General features: G+C 39.1%; 1 long non-coding RNA gene across 1 annotated transcript; it reads left to right on the top strand.

Moving 5' to 3' along the window:
• The first annotated feature begins 705 nt into the window (after positions 1-705).
• LOC135099641 (uncharacterized) lies at positions 706-2,115 on the top strand. Its single transcript, XR_010268207.1, has 3 exons — positions 706-820; positions 1,107-1,267; positions 1,767-2,115. It is a non-coding gene; the product is annotated as an uncharacterized LOC135099641 (long non-coding RNA).
• Positions 2,116-3,832: the final 1,717 nt, after the last annotated feature.

Genomic DNA, 3,832 nt, shown 5'->3' on the forward strand with positions numbered 1-3,832 from the left:
ATGCATTGGATATTGTTGAGGATATGCAGCAGCGGCGGCGAATGTCAGACAAGGAAGCAAGACTTTAGTAAAGAAGCAGAGGAAATGGTTCGCACGGAAAGGGAGAGGGAGAATGAAAAGAAGAGGAAGGAGACGCAGGCAAATGGGAGGAATCGTCATTCCGTTGATCCAGGCCAAAATGATGACTCGTTGCGTATCGTAGCACAGATCGAGGTGGTAAGTACATGTGTGTGTGTGTGTGTGTGTGTGTGTGTGTGTGTGTGTGTGTGTGTGTGTGTGTGTAGTTGACACTTTTTACTATTTACTAAAGCGGAAACTAAGAATAGAGAATAGGACCACAAATAAAAGTATACATATTTTTCCTAATGCTATTGCCATCAGCATACTAGACATTACTTACTATTAAGTAGGGATATGAGAATGACACGTGACACGGACTATGGCGAACAGAGTGTATGCAGGTCTGTTAGAGATTAAAGCTTCTAAATTTACGTTCGTTAGACAAGACAATAGGGAGTTTTAAAAGAATACTAGATCAATTTATGGATAAAGAATACATAGAAGAATATACACGCGTAAGTAGGTAGGTGTGTTTTACGAGTACACAGAGACTTGTTCTTATGAGGCAAGATTATGAGCTACTGTTGCAAGCTTGTCCCGATTGAGTGAATCTGTCAATGAAACTAATGGCCGTGGCGTCCGTACGTGGAGGGAGAGGACCCCAAGGAGACAGCGGTGGTGAGAAGCAAATGGAATGGCGGAAAGGGTCTGGAAAGCGATACTGAGTACATGGTGTTGATAGTGACGGAGAAGAGGGCAGGTGAGTCTCTCTCTCTCTCTCTCTCTCTCTCTCTCTCTCTCTCTCTCTCTCTCTCTGTCTCTTGCTGGAAATTTAAATTGTACCTTATTTCTGTTAGTTTTACCTTTTATTTCAACATTTCTAGTATTTCTAAGCCTTATGATCGTAGTTGTTGCGGCGCCATGCGAGATTATTTTTTTTTTTAATCACTTCACTTCTCTTTTCCTGACCTCTTAGTCATCTGTGTTCTTACGTTCCCCTCTTATGGTCGTGTTTCATTACTCTTCCGCCTTCCTCCCATACCCAGGTCCCTACAGTGAATACTTCTCGTGTAAGCCCCGGATTATGAGGACGGCGAAGCGCCCTAAAGGCCCTTGCTATTCTGAGGATGATCGTGGGCATGTGTTTTGCTGCAGTGTCCTTCATTTGCTTCATCGCAATGCTTGTGGTGAAATGCAAGGAGCTAAGGTGTGTGTGTGTGTGTGTGTGTGTGTGTGTGTGTGTGTGTGTGTGTGTGTGTGTGTGTGTGTGTGCGCGCGCGCGTGTCTCTCTCTCTCTCTCTCTCTCTCTCTCTCTCTCTCTCTCTCTCTCTCTCTCTCTCTCTCTCTCTCTCTCTCTCTCTCTCTCTCTCTCTCTCTCTCTCTCTCTCTCTCTCTCTCTCTCTCTCTCTCTCTCTCTCTCTCTCTCTCTCTCTCTCTCCACTCACAGCCTTGACCTTCTCCATTTATAATGCATCACCTTATTTAAATAAAGAAAAAACGTGTAAACAAAAAACTATAAATGACAAGGTAGTGATGTAGATAAGGTAACAAAATGACATAGAATTCATTCATAACCTTAGAAATTGATCATAACTTCTTTTTTAACTGTCCTTTTCTTACTTTTATTCTGTTTTTTAAGTCACGTTTTATTACTTGTCATTATTATTTTCTCTAATTATTATTTTTTTTCCTTTCTATCTAGAAAGATCCCTTGTTCTGACAGAAGCAGCAGCTTCAGGACAAGGGTCATTGTAACCCAGTCGACAAGGAAGATAAGGCATGAGAGGATCACAACAGTTACTAAGACCCGTATTTAGAAACACTTTGCTTTTTCACAACGACTGAGGTACAGTCAAAGAGGACTACGATATGTTAAGACAAGTAGAGTCCACCTGCCAGATACTATATTATAATTTAGGGAATAGATCTTTCGTATTAGACAGCCAATATACTCAATAATTTTGCTTTTTTTTATATCTCTGTCCCTTTATTACTGAGATAATGAATAAAATGTTCAGAAACTATATTCTCAGTTTACTTTAACAGTGTTGTAGCAAACGGTGCAGTGTCTTCAAAACGATAAGAGGAAAGCTGCAAGAAGCCATCAGGCTAACCCAAAGAAGTGGTTTTATGAAACATATCCATTTCCACCTGTCATCTTCACATATTTATTAATCTAATCTTCTTTTGAAGCTCACTAATGACTCAACACTAACAACTTGATTACTGAGTCTACTCCATTCATCTATCACTATTTGAGAACCAATCACCGATTAGAATGGCAGGCTGAGGAACACTGATCCAAGCCGTAGCATCAAAGGTCCTCTGCCTATTTCACTGAACGGAAATGCATGAGAAGTATGATATTTAATACCATCATTCAAAAGGATATCAATCATAACCTCATTATTTGATTGCAGGTAAAATTAAAATTCGAAGTAAAATTGTTTTCACTACACATTGTAGTGGGCGTTTTGTTTTCATGATATTTAGATTAGATTGAGTTACTCTGACTGACCATGCAGACTTCATTCATCATAAATACTAAAAGGAATTAAAACTGCACATAATTAGGAGAGTGTTCTGCTCTTCTTGCATCGCTGAACGTTGGCAATGTTAGTATTATATTATCAGTTTTACCAATACTATTTTGTAAAGTTTGAACATATCTACTTCATCCCTAATTCATGACATCATATTAGCTGCATTCTCTCCTTGAAATGACCAGTTATTTCTTTGACCTGATTGATTACGGCCATTTGTAGCAGACTGTCAGATTTACCACAGTTATTTAGTAAAGTTAAAACATGTCCACTTCATCAGTAACTCATAACATCATATCAACTGTGTTCCTCACAAAGAGCATTCCCTTCTTGAAATAACCCGTTGTTTCCTTGTCCTGATTCCTGGCGCCCATTCATCAGATATTAAGATTAAAACGTTGTGTCAAATCGGCCCATTGCCCCGCACAGGCTCTCTCATCAATTACCTGCACGTAGATCGAAAAAAAAATAAATAAATAAAAACACAATTTGGCGCATAATTTTACATCCACCGAAGCTTTTGTGACGACCCGGTATTTAATTTGCTTTCACCACAGCGTAATTCTCTAAAGCAAGCTATTAATCTTCCATTTTTCAGCGATGGTGCGAAAATATTTTACATCAATGTTCCCTCGTCAGCGCGGGGAAATTTAGCTAAGGTGTTGAGGGCAGGTGTGCAGGGCAGGTGCGTTGGCGTGTAGGGCAGGTGTGTTCGTGTGCAGGGCAAGTGTGAAGGGTCAGAGGGACTCGTCACTTCCTCCCATGCCACTGTTGAGTAAGGGAAGTTAAATAAAATAAAATAAAATAAAGTAATCCATCGTTATTCTATTTCACAGTGAATTAAGAAAAAAAAAAACTATTCACGTGATGCTTTCATTCATGCAATCCTCAGTCAAGGACCTTCCTCAGTGTACACACCAGAAAAAAAAAAAGCACATTAAAATAATGCCACGTATGTCATTTGTTTTAGAATATGTTATACTTGCCTTGTAATTATCATCTTTCTTAAATGTCTAATAGTCTAATTGTCCGTTCTCTCTCTCAGACAGACAAACACATAACTATCTTTTATTATTAGCAATCTCACTGCTCTAGTTTGTTACTAGACATAACTAGTCTATGACATTACACCCACGCCTCCTCCAACTGGTGATTCGTGGGTGATTTCAGAGGTTTTGTGCATTTTTGTTTGTGCATTTTTTGTTTATTTATTTATTTTATTTATTTAT

The sequence above is a fragment of the Scylla paramamosain genome, unplaced genomic scaffold (assembly GCF_035594125.1).
Source record: "Scylla paramamosain isolate STU-SP2022 unplaced genomic scaffold, ASM3559412v1 Contig168, whole genome shotgun sequence".
Lineage (NCBI taxonomy): Eukaryota > Metazoa > Arthropoda > Malacostraca > Decapoda > Portunidae > Scylla > Scylla paramamosain.